This window comes from Diachasma alloeum, unplaced genomic scaffold, assembly GCF_001412515.2.
Source record: "Diachasma alloeum isolate Michigan unplaced genomic scaffold, Dall2.0 Dall_scaffold_00397, whole genome shotgun sequence".
Classification (NCBI taxonomy): Eukaryota; Metazoa; Arthropoda; class Insecta; order Hymenoptera; family Braconidae; genus Diachasma; species Diachasma alloeum.
Window position 1 is genome coordinate 403,260 of NW_021680536.1, and position 13,879 is coordinate 417,138.

General features: G+C 35.7%; 1 protein-coding gene and 1 long non-coding RNA gene across 6 annotated transcripts in view; one reads left to right on the top strand and one right to left on the bottom strand.

Annotated features, from left to right (window-relative positions):
• LOC107041983 overlaps positions 1–4,419 on the bottom strand; it is a 7,195-nt gene extending 2,776 nt beyond the window's left edge. Inside the window, exons 1-3 of the long non-coding RNA XR_003783113.1 lie at positions 4,360–4,419; positions 2,844–3,164; positions 2,370–2,763 (exon numbers count right to left, since the gene is read on the bottom strand). This is a non-coding gene — a long non-coding RNA (uncharacterized LOC107041983). The remainder of the gene's footprint in view (positions 1–2,369; positions 2,764–2,843; positions 3,165–4,359) is intronic.
• Positions 1–13,879, top strand: part of LOC107041980 (MAGUK p55 subfamily member 7) — a gene marked incomplete at its 5' end in the record, with an annotated part of 338,456 nt that overhangs the window by 307,040 nt on the left and 17,537 nt on the right.

Here is a 13,879-nt window from a genome sequence, read left to right on the forward strand (position 1 = left end):
ATTGATAATTGAAAATTTGGATTGGAATTTTAAATTGGAACTTTTAATTTAAAATTTAAATTTGAAATTCAAATTTTCAATTGGAATTCTTAATCTGAAATTTGAAGTAGAAAATCAAAATTGAGATTAAAAATTGCACTTGAAAATCTGAAATTGAAATTTTTTATTTGCTTCAATTCCAAAATTAAAAATTTGGATTTTGAAAATCCTGAAATTTGAATTTCCATTCTGAAATTGGAATTCTGAATTGGAAATTGAAATTTGAGATTGAAATTTTGAATGAAAATTAAAAATTGAAAACTTCAATTGAAATTTCGAATTAAAACTTTTAATATAAAATTGAAATTTGGAATTCAAATTTAAAATTGAAATTAAAAATTGCAATTAAAAATCTGAACTTGAAAATTGAAAGTTTTTATCTGGTGAATGGTAAAAAATGAAAAAAGTCATTCAAATTTTCTTGTTATTAATTTCCTAGTATCCCATCGAATTTCTATATATAATCATAATAATAATGCTTTCTCAAGCATGAGAAGCGAAAAAAAAATTTTCAGGAAAAACAAATTGGACAAAAAAATTTGAGAATACTAAAAAGAAGTTTCACTTCTGTCGCGCGTGGACTTCACGCACTCTGTTTTTTATGTCTGGGGGATGACAAAACTTGCGGGTGGCCTAGGGAAGGTCGCCCCATTTTTTTGTAGTTTTCTCACCCTTAGAAGGCCAGCTATCGACTTAGCTGATAATAGATTTGTTAAATGAATTAATTGAAATAAAAGACATCTTTTGAGTGTAACGACACTGGAGAAAAATAAAAACAAAATTTTTTTAGGTCCTTTGAATGATAAGAAAACCATATGAGAAGTGTCAACCAAATTAAAGGATCCATGTCTTATCAACTGGCGACATTTCAACTAAGACATTTCAACTAGCCACATTTCAACTAACAAAATTATCAACTAACACTCCTTTAACTAGGACATTTCAACTGGAATTTTATGCGAAACATAAACTCCAAAATTCCAAGTTTTCCGATTTTAGAAAAAAAGTGAATTAATATATTTGAAGTTTTGCAAATATTAAATGTTTTTTTTTTCAATTTTTGACAACTACTTTGTAACATACAGCTATCCAATGAAAATTTCAATATATCTAATATTTCTCAAAAACATTCGGAATACGTAAATAACGATGATACCGCACAAATGCGAGACTTAGGACGATTGTTAATCGCGAGAATGCACTGGATAATTTTGAGGATTATCTGAGGGGAATGGCCCAATGCATCAAATTATAAATTCTCATTAGTTACGCGTCATTGTACAGCGATTATTTATTGCATTTATTCGTGTATTTTTGCCCACTTACTGTTCTACTTATAAGCTATTTCGTTATTATTTATCAATTATTTATTGAAATTCCAAGTTGCATAGAGATCAAGTTCATCATGTTACTTTCTGTGATAAGATAAAAAAAAATGATACAATTAAAATGAAAAACCATAAATTTATAAAATGTATTGCGATAATGTTCATTATGTTAATTATATTTTTCAAATAATTCATAATAATAAAACTGTTCATAATAATAAACTATTGTAATAGAATGGAAAAAATATACATCATAAAAAGGAAAAACCATACAACTACGTCTTATGCATGGAAAAATCTAGTTGAAACGTCGTAGTTGAAAAGTCGTAGTTAAAGAGTCGTAGTTGAAAAAAACAGTTGAAATGTCGCAGTTGAAATGTCCTAGTTTAAATGTCGGCCACTTGATAAGACGTGTTACTAAATTAAACTTTTGAAGGTACAAAACCATACCAATAATTGGCGAATTCACCGTAATTTACTATAACTTTCTCAATTTTCAATACTCTTGATAATAATACAATACAATGATTTTTTTTTTAAACTCGTCTGATGTCCACCTTTTCAGAAAAAATGGTAAGAAAATCCCTGACATCGAATTCTTCAGATTTCGGATTTGACATGGAATTGTTCTATTTATCGAAAGACATCAGACAATGTTGAAAGTTGGAGAGAAAATCACTAAAAATTATACAAATTACTTGTAAAATTGAAGGAAAAAACTACTTTCATTTTATCTCAATAATTTTTTGCAAATGAATGAATGTCTTCTATTTCTATAGCATCACTTTTGAGATCGTTTTGAGTACCATTAAGCTTAAATAAATCTTTTCTTTTCTGGAGAGGAATAATTCCTCTTCTTACATCTTAGAATCGCTTAGTTTTGAATATTGTACTAGGATCCATAGAAAGTGACTACATATAGGCGATAGGTGATGCCTATCTTGAATCAGAAAGAATATTCTTTTTTAATGTTTTCTATCTGAATGAAAAAAAAAGACTTACCTCCAGTAATGGGCACCTCCAAGTCGCCCTCATCGACGCGTTTCCTTTTTTGCCTCAAGTCAGCTAGGCTTTTGATGAGGGTATCATTGTGAGTTACCAGCTTGCCTCTAGCGGGGGCTGAGTCTCCAGGCGCCGTTGTAACATGTGGAGTATAATAAATCCAAGCTTTTTCGTTAGGGAAAACACTCGATTTCATTCGCCAACGAAAGCAAGCGTACAGGTGCTACATACGTACATAATTTCTCTTCCCCTCAAATTCACGTATGAAAATTGCCTGGACCAATTTCTTGCGAATATTGTCAGGTAGTCGCTTGTCCTCGTCATACACGTCAAGAATAAGATATCCTTCCGGACTGCGAGTGAGCCACTCCTTCAATGGCCTCACAGTGAGTACCTATGTGAGAGTGTGGATGAATAAGTAAATGTGTGGAAGGCATAATTGATATAATCGTCATACAATTTTCAATGTCATACCTCATAGATGTTCTTCCGTAGCCGAACCTGATAATTAGGGGAAACGTTGGGATGACTCAAGCTCGATGAAACGTGTGATGTCGACACGTATGGAGTGATATGTGGTCTCCAGATGTTCGAATTATTTGGATAATTCTGATGCTGTATTGGTGGTTGTGTTGAATACTCAAAGGTGGATGGGGTGGGCAACGTCGCTGAACTGAGACTTAGTCCACTCGTCGAAGGAGCTAGTTGCGAAGAATTTGGTGTCGTTAAATTTGTATATACGGGTGGATAACTCGGATCAATCTGCATGTAACTCGAGTTAGAATCATTCACCATCTGGACAGGAATGAAATAGTCACTGATATTATTTTTCTTTATCGTGGGACAAACAATCAAATGCATGAACAGTGATAAAAATATAGAGAAAGAGAGGAAACCTACACTGACTGGTGCCACCGGTTCGAATGGCAAAAGTACGTTCACATTGTGATCTAAACTGTAGCCGAGGGATCCACCCGGTAAGGATCCTAAAAAAAATGGTTTCCATCACACGTGGAGATTTGATATTGTTAGAGGGAGTTTTTAGACGAACTTTCGGTTCCTATTCTCTAATTCTCAAATTCCTGGAAAAATAGTCAAAAAATTGTTCCGAAAAATGAAAGTCAGATGATACAGAATCATCTGAAACGTGAGGATTCACTACTCCCTGAGAAGTTGCTTATTCAACTTTTTGTCTTAAACTTTCAATTTTTAAATTTCCGAATGAAAAAATTAATAAATAATAAATCACAAAATTTTGCTTAGATCACTCAGAATCATTCGAAACATGAGAATTTACTATTTCCTGAAAAAGTGGTTATTTGACTTGCTTGCTCCAATTTGGACAAAAATACCGAATCGGTATTTTTCCCATCCTCGACTCTGGAAGTTTTTTTTCTCACGTCAACAGTATCAAAATTGATATTGTTCAGCAAAAATAACTTTTTACATCATTTGTCTTTCTAAAAATTTAACTTCTAGTTTTTCAAAGGTCTTCAATCAAATTCTTTAAATCTCAATTTAAAATGGAAATTTTTTTCCTTCCTGCTATCATTGCCGACCCTGTTTAGAAGAATCAAAATATTTTATTTTGCCTCACGTTGCTCTGTTCACGAAGATGAGAGTTTCCATTTATTGTTGTTTTGGCTATAAAATTCAACTTTCAATGGTCTGCAAAATTTTCATATTATTTTCTAATTCTTTTGGAAATATCAATTTTTCAATTGTAGGAAAGGGACACGTGACAAAGAGCACCTGAATGAATGTACCCCTCTCAAGCCAGGCTTAGAAATAATTATTTGAGTGTGATTAAAAAAGTATACTGGATAGAGTTGAAAATAATGTCAACTATATGGAAATATTGCTGGAGTTATCCATAGTGTATTCATGATACCCCATTTCATTTGTATTCAAATGATTATCAGGAAGTAAGTGAGTTGGTGGATAGTGAACGAAATTAAATCATTATATCAATCAATCATGAAAAACTTACCTGAATCGCCCATCTCCACTTCAATTCTCCTATTACACTATTCAGACGTCTGCTCTCAACACAAATTGATTCATGACTAATTCTCACTCGTGATATTTGGCTACGACACCCGAGTAATACACCGCATCACTCTAATACCACAACACACTTGTTTACAAACTTTACCGGTGCCATAGCGGAATTCATATTGCGCGTACAGTAAGCATCAAAATTATATCCGAAACCATTTTGTACGGTAAGAAACCGTCGGAGAGAGTGAAACAGAACAGACTCCTTTTCGTTCATGGAACAATTCAAACCATTTCAACGCCTCGCTATTGATTCTGTTGTTCCCATTAGATTCTGAGATATTTCTCAAGTACTTAGGTATAGGTAAAATTGATGCATTATCCTTTACTTCCTCGCTAATGTACGAAATGAGAAAAAATACTGAACTGGGGATGAAAAATCATCAATTTACTTATATTGAATATTCCCAAATTCCGAATAAAATTTACATTTTAGGAATAATTTTACCATATTGGAAATGATCTGTATTCCCAATTTAGGAATTGAATTACCAATTCTTAATAGTATATTACGATACGAGTGAAAGAAAGTAGTTGTTGACGAGTGTGAGGGTTACGAGCCGAGCCGAAGGCGAAGACTGTTATCACACTCGTCAGGAAGTACTTGTGATACTGGTGAGAAAAAGGCGGTTCTTTCCGCGCAAAACGTGCAAAAAAGTGCCCTTTTTCCACTTGTATCATAACAAATATTACCGAATTGGAAATATTGAATATTGACAAATTGGTAATTTCTAATTCCTGATTAGGTGATATTTCTTCCGTGCAGAACTTTTTTTTTTATAATTAAAGTACACATATTCCTTTTTATGATGAGTAGACTGAACTCATGAACTTTTTTATGAAGTATACATATTTTCTTCAACCTCAAAACGGTTAATCCGGCCCCAACCCCCCTATTTCTTATTCCGATGGCCTCGAGATAATGTTATTGTGACGCATAAAATAATTCATTGCGTTCCGCAGTGATTTTACCGGTTTTCTCGAGAGTTTTCCCGTAGATTCGAGTCTGTTGGAATTTCATATAATTGACGGTGAAGAACAATACATTTCCTCGAGCACCGCAGGGAAAATGACGGAGATCACTCATCTGAAGAACTCCCTCGGTAAAATACCGGTGGCGCACCAGATTTCATCCGAATCTTTTTTTTCTGTGTGGACACTTGAACACTACGTATTATTGATGACATTTTTGACTGCACTCTTCACCTGTCTAGCTATACTTTGAAACTACTGGGATGAATCGCGAGGACTTTTTGCGTTCTTTTTTACCGAGACATGCTTTTATATTCTTATATTTTCTCTCTCGTTCTTGCTGATATCAAATGAATAGGCTATGTGAAAAAGAGACAAATTACGAACGAGAAAGAGAATTAGTTCTCACCAAGGCAAGCTGTTGATAAGAAGAAATCTTAGATTTCATGTGGGAATGAAACTATTCTCAGCCTCTAAAAATGAGATGGGGTGGAGTAGTATTTCATCAAATGGAGAATGATTATCTTAAAAACATTATTTATTCACTTTTTACTCATACAATTAGTTGAATGAATTGAACAATTAGTATAAGGGAAAAAAATACTGTTGCATCTAAATTAAACATTGGGAACAAATTTTGTTAAAAGGAGTTGGACCCTCCCATTCATCACGCTCTGCCTCTGCATCTTTTGAAGACTCAGGATGACCCATACAATGTTTAAATGTGCAAATATCTGCATCGTTTTGATACTCTCTCGGAAGTTTATTCCATGCGGCGTCAATACTATCCCACGCGTAGTTTAATACAAACTCCTTAGGGAGAGATTCAATATCTTGTTTCCGCATTTTAGGAAACGAAATGGAGTTATTAATTGACGGTTCTTCACCGTATTCGCTTATATACCACTTCTGGAGCTTGCGAGCATTCTAGAAAGCACAATTATTTGACTGTGATTGTTTATGATTATTGGAACAATCTGTAGGTTGCAGAGCTTCCAGAGTCCGTAAAGGTAGACAACCAAGATCCTTCAAATTGATAACAGGAAGTAAAAAATTAAGCAATTCTTCAATCCAACGTTTTTTTTCTAAGCCCTTCATGAAAACATAAGAAACATCGCGGAAAACATGACACACCCATCCCATGGAGTCCCATGTAAATTTCTCGTACACCATGCATTCATCTTTCGATATTTTGAAGGGAGGTCTTGCCATCCGCAAGGGGATTTGAAGATTAAATTCACCATGGTGAAACATAAGGGGTCAAGATATAATGAGATCAACCGAAGTTCCTTTACGATAAATTTGTTATCAGGAACTTACCACGTCCGTTTTACTAAAAGAACTAATTAAAATCTACAGGAAACTTCCTATTTATACGAAATTTTATCAGAAAAATCTACTCAATCTAGCATTTCCTAAATTGGAGGGAATCGAATTAAATTAATTCTTGTGGTGTCAGCAAAATTGGTTTGTTAAATAATTATTATTCTCAGAAACTGCACTTAAATTCTTGAATTCGCAGAGCGGCAAATAAAATTAGTTCCTACAATGTCAGCAGAAAAAACTTTCTCACACGAATTTTCAGCGGAAATGATAAAAATCAGTCGCTTCTTTCGACAATTTCACTGTGAAAAGTATCAAATTTTGAAACATCAAGCTACGTCAGCAAGTAAAATTCACGGAGTTATTTTAAAAGAAATTGTCAGAATTCTTTTTCTTATAGAAGCACTCTCTCATTCGAGGGTGTCAAATGCAAAGATTTTCAACGATGCCAAGAAGTGAAATTCTCACACGCTTCGGTAGAGAATTACACGAAACATGAGCAATCTTATTGCTCCCCTGCGAGGGGACCCATCTTCGGACCCCCCACAGCCGGTCTGACCAAAGCCCCTTTGATCCAAAACCGGCCCAGAGGATCTACTTCCGATGATTCTTCCGGGTACTCTTCAAATCTTACGTGATTCGTGGCAGGCATTTCTATCGATCACATCACAAACAGGTCATTGAGATCTGGTAATTCTTTCTAATTCTGTTAATCCGAATAATAATCGATTCAACGAAGCGTTTGGGGACCCAATGGAAATCGACGATTTCTCAGCAGAAGAAGATTCAGACAATGAAGTGAGCAGAAGAACGGTAGAACATTCACGTTCTCCTCGAGAAGTTGAGCTGGAAGAAATGTTGAATAGCCTGAAAGAAAAATTTAAGAGTACGGAAGGATACGCTGAACGTCTACGAATTTTGACAGTCGCTCCATTGTCATGGAATACTCGGAAAGTGAGTGAAGAATTTGGAGCCACGAGACACATGGCTCAGAGAATGAAAAAATTGAGAGAAATGAGAGGTGTACTGACTTCGGCCATCGCGAAAGTAGGAAAATCATTACCTGATGAAACTATTGAGAAAATCCACACGTTTTACGAGAATAACAGTCGAATTATGCCAGAAATCAAAGATAAAGTATCCGTTAGAATCAACGACGAGAAGAAAATTATGCAGAAAAGCCTGGTACTTAAAAATTTGGCAGATCTGCATCAACAATATGAAACTTCTCATTCGGAATCTCCTGTGGGATTTAGTAAGTTTGCGAAGTTGAAACCGAAACATTATGTATTGGCAATAACGAGTGGTCCGCACGTTGTCTGCGTCTGTACGTACTACCAAAACTGCAAATTGATGTTGGATGCCATCAATATTTCCACTCTCATAGGAGATTCAATTTCTCCTCTTATGAACTACAAAGATTATCTCGCGAAGCTTATGTGTTCCAATCCAATGCCTGCGTACCATTTAGATGAATGCCAAAACTGTCCGGGAGTTGATGTGCTATCACTTGAATTGAAAAAATTACTTTGTAACTACGCTATGATTGAAACTGTGGAATTCAAAACGTGGCAAACTGTGGATAGAGCAATATTGCAGACTCAGAAACTCCCAGCAAATGAATTCATTGATTTACTTTGTGAATGATTGAAAGCGTTGAAATCTCATCATTTCATTGCCACTGAGCAAACAACCTATGTGAAAGAGCGAAAGGAAAATTTAGTTGAAGGAGAGATTCTGGTTCAGTATGATTTCTCCGAGAATTATTCCTTTGTTTCTCAGGACGCAACTCAATCATTTCATTATAATAATGACCATTGCACAGTACATCCAGTGGTCTATTATTATCGTCAGGGGAGTGATATTCGCCATCGAAGTCTAATCCTTCTATCTGATAGTCTTGTCCATGATACTACTGCGGCTTTCGTGATGTAAAAGATTTTAATAGAGCACATAAGAAAAGTCTGAGGATAAAATTGATTTATGTTACCGATGAAGCTGCACAACATTATAAGAATCGGTACCAAATCGCAATATTTTGTCCCACAACGATGACTTTGGAATTGAAGCGGAAGCTCATTATCATGCGACTGGACATGGTAAAACGGCATGTGATGGAGTAGGCGCAGTTTTGAAGCGGGGAGCGAGGCGAAGGAGTCTGCAGATAACTCAAGGGGAACCTATCCTCACACCTAGTCGTCTGTTTCGATGGGCGAAAGATCACTTCAAAGATCTTGATGTATTTTTTTTTAGTAAAGAAGAACACAAAGTTATCCAGGACAGCTTAAAACAAAGATTCAACAGTGCGACGGCCATTCCAGCCATCCAAAAAAATCATTGCTTCATCCCTGGAGAAGATGGACAATTATTAATTAAAAGATATGCAGCAGCGGCTTTGGAGAAGTTTTTCCGAAGAAGAGTCGACGAAACATTAACTTATATATACCTAGCCATTCTGACATGAAAATCGAAGATTTTTAAGCCGTTTTTTCTTTCTCGAAATCGATGTTCATCAATTTAAGTGGTATTAAAACTATCATATTCTACTTATTTCAATTTGACAATGGAGTTACGACATTGAGTAAAAATGTATGATACAGGAGTAAGTGGTGAGTTTCATATGCGATTTGCATAATTATAGCCGTCAATGTCGAAAAAGAAGAATTTTTTATGGAAAAAAAATTTTTTTCTCGTCTCTATATCGATATCACATTTCAAAATATTCCGAAAAAATTGGGAGTTATTATTATCTATCGAGAAAAAAAAATTAATTGATTTTCGACTGGCTCGCGCGTAGCAGTGGAATTTGAAAAATTCAAACCTCTGAAAATGGGTTCTTCCTTGCCCTCGCAATACTGGTGTATTTTTTAAAATATAGTATACATGAAAAAATGAAAAAAATCATTTCTTATTTATTAAAATCCGTCAATTTGTTCGCGAGATATGATTTTTCAAAAATTTGAGCTTTTGACACATGTTGTAGACAAACAATTTATGTTAAAGAAACGAAAATTTAGGGAAAGCATGTACTTATCTAGTACTTGATCATGTCAATTCAGGATTCTGAGGAACTGAAAAATTCAGAGTGGCTGAGTTGACATGGAATGTCCCTTATACGAAGTTGATTAATGGAAATGAATCTCCAAAACTTTGTATAAACAGGTACATATATTTTGATTGACCTAGATAGATAACATCGAGAGGAGTATTTTCAAAAACAAGTGAATATCTCGATTTTTGCACACGTTAGCGCGCGTACAAGGATTTTAGTGAAAAAACAGCAAAAGGGGAATATCTCGAACATTTTGTATGAACAAGTATAGATGTTTTAATTGATCTAGGTAGAGGACATCAAGACGAATATTTTGAAAGAAAAAAATCTAAATCAGTCCAATAATTTTAAAGATATTCGTGAAAAACGATTTAAAAACGAATTGCTTTATCTCAAAAACTACTTGACCGATCGGGCTGAAATTGTGCACAGAGTTAATCCTCATTGAGGCCTATAATCTGACAAAATTTCAACTTTTTTTGAATTATTTTAGCGACTTAATTACTCAATTTTCCAAAAATTGACCATCGGGAAGGTGGCACATTCACATACAGACATGGTCGCCAAACTTCATATTTTTACGTTTCAGACCATGCTACATCATTTTCGATGAAAATTAGAGAATGTGAAAATCGGACGATTACAAAACTTCCATTCGGAAGCAAAAGATACTTTTTTGCACCGCGTGATGAAAAGAATAAATTGATCAACCATATCCTGTTTTTTTCTTGATTTCTGTTGGATTTCGATCGTTTTTGTATGTTTTTGCTTCCGAATGGAAGCCTTGTAATCGATAATTTTTACGATCTCGTAATTTTGCTTGGAAATGATGTAGAATGTCATGAAACATGAGAAGATGATGTTTTTAGAAAATCTATGTATGTATGTCAGAATGTGTATGCCGTTTTTTCAGAAATTTTTTACAAATCCCCCCGCAAAAAACAAAAGTTCCAGCTAAAAATCTGAAATTTTGTCGGATAATTGGTATTACTTTGGAGCATTTGTGGACGCAAATTCAGGTTAATCGGCCCAGTAGTTTCCGAGATATAGCAATTTCTCAAAAATTATTTTTCCTTAATATCTGATAACCTATGTGACTGAGGAGCCATGTTATTGCATGGCTGTTCCCTGGCTGATTTTTTTTTTCGCTAAAAAAATTATTTCCCAGGTTTCCACGGATTAATAACCCTCCTGAACTGGCGCGTAGAGCGGCGCGCCGCCGCCAACGACTCAGCCTATAGGGCGCCACTGCATTGCAAGTGAGACGTAAGAGATCTAGCCGGTTCAGGAGGGATAAACCTTCAGGATACTAATGTTTAGCACTTTGACACAATTTGAAACGGAAACCGAACGTAAAAAAGCTTTTTTTGATGAAAAATAAGAATGTAAATAGTTGTTACACACACAGTTACACATCGCTTATCATGGCCGCCTGCAATTGATACCTACATTACCGTCCGCTGGCACATGAATTGCTGACTGGGATGTCCATGTATGTAAAATTGTGGCGCTAAGAAATTTTAAGCTGATTTTGTGGCAATGTGAAGGGGTTTTATTTTCTCTTTTGAGAATTTTTCCTTTTTGTTTCAATTTTTGTGCGATTTACGTATACATGGGTAGATAACCGTGGGAGGGTTTTATCGGGCGTTGAAAGGGGGGGGGGGTGTAGAAAAACGGGTTTTCGTTAAACGAACGGGGGTAAGAAAATAGTCGGAACTAAGGGTCATGAGAGTTAAATGGAGGTGATATGAAGGTCACATGAGGGTCATATGAGGGCAGTATGATGGCCATATGAGAGTCAGTATGGAGGTCATACGGGGATCATAGGAAGGTAAATGTGAGGGTCAGTATGAGGGTCATATGAGAGTTATGTGGAGGTCATATGAGGGTCATTATGAGGGTCAGTATGAGTGTCAGTATGAGGGTCATATGAGAGTTATGTGGAGGTCATATGAGGGTCATTATGAGGGTCAGTATGAGTGTCAGTATGAGGGTCAATATGAGGGTCAGATGAGAGATATTGGGAGGTCATGAGGGTCAGTGTGAGGGTCATATGAGAGTTATATGGAGGTCATATGAGGGTTAGTATAAGGGTCAGGTGAGAGTTACATGGAAGTCATATCAGGATCAGGATGAGGGTCATATGGGGGTCATATGAAAATCAATATGAGGGTCATATGAGAGCTATATGGAGGTCATATGAAGGTCAGTATGAGTGTCAGTTTGAGGGTCAGTATGAGTCATTATTAGGGTTAGTATGAGTATCAGTACGGGGGTCATATAAGAGTTATATGAGAGTTATATGACGGCCATATGGGGGTCATATGAAGATCAGTTTAGTGGTCAGTATGAGGGTCACTATTAGGGTTAGTATGAAGGTCAGTATAAGGGTAATATGAGAGTTATATGAAGGTCAGCATAGCGGCCATATAAGAGTCAGTATGAGGGTCATATGAGGGTCTTATGAAGGTCAGGATGACGGCCATGAGAGTCAGTATGAGGGTCATATGAGGGTCTTATGAAGGTCATATGGGGCTCTTATGGGGTCATATAGAGCAAGGATATGATAACTGGGTTGCTCTGGTGATATAATAAACTATTCAGCTTCACTGAACTCTGCTTCAGTACCGTCAGTCTCAGTCTTTTCGTCTCAGTTTCAGTCTTACAGTCCAGTAAATGAAGTCTGGAAATGCATGGATTTGAAAGCCAGCTTGCGTTTTTGTATATAAATCAGTTTTTTTATTGTAATCAACATATGAGACCAATCAGGGTACTCACCCTCCAAGAAGGGGTGGAAAAAATCGAAGATTACCCCCAAACACGTGTTTTTCTAAAATAACTCAAGAAATACTCGAGTTACGATGTAAAATTGTAGAGCGTGAAATTCTCTACAAAAAACGTTTTGACGACTTCACCTCTATTCTGCATCGTTCATCCCCCAGAGCCGTTGGAAAATGTGGGGTGAGAAAATTTTTAAAAAAACATCGAAAAAACAACTTTTTTCAATTTTTTCGTCTTGCTGAACGTTCAAAAAGGTTCCAACTTCAAGTCTAATTTTTTTCACCCCATTGGGAAGCAATTTTCATGTAATTACAACTTAAAATTGAGTATAACTTTTTTGTTAATTGATGAATTTTTTATTTCTTTTCATAATTTTTATTATAATTTTCCCGACGGTTTTTGTAGGGAATATTTTCCTCTATCTCCGACAGGTATTAAGTTGAACGCGATTTTTTATTTCTACCCCTCCAGGTAGGTTCTGACTGAGAACCCTTGGTGCGAGAGAGAACACAATGAGTATATGTCGGCGCCGCTCGCACGCACACCAGCCTCTCTCCGACTCAATACGCTCGCGCGTGACATCACCGAATAGTCAGAGTACCAGAAATGAGCGTGCGACAAATTTTTGTATTTTCCCGAAACTTTGTGCCAAAAGGTCTGATACTGACCTCTCCAGGAGAGAGTGAATCTCCACATTTTAGATGATTTTGAATCATCTGAGCTCAACTTTTGGGGACATTTTTTTTTTCATTTTTTCAAGGGAGATTTTCAATTTTTTTCCGAATTTGAGCGAAAAGGTCGCATAATGACTTCTTCAGAGGAGAGTGAATCTGCACGTTTCAGATGATTTTGAATCATCTGAGCATAACTTTTGGGGACATTTTTTTTCATTTTTTCAAGGGGGATTTTCAATTTCTTTCCAAATTTGGGCCAAAAGGTCTGATAATAACCTCTGCAGGGGAGAGTGAATCTCCACGTTTCTGGTGATTCTGAATCATCTGAACATAACTTTTGGGGGCATTTTTTTTATGAAAGCGAACAAATACAGAAAAATTAAATGAAATTAATCAATTCTAATGTTTTCATTAAAATTAATAAGAAAATTGAGGTGGATTGATAAATTTATGGGGTATAAATTTTCGTAATTATATACCAAATCGATATAATAACTAAATTACATAAAATTTCTTGAAAAATGAATGACCAGCCTCACTCCGACTCAATGCGCTTGCGCACGACGTCACGTTGTAGTCGGATAAAGCGTCAACACGTGGAAAAGAATAGTGAACAGTGAAAACATTTTAGAGCTGAATGCGGACATTCT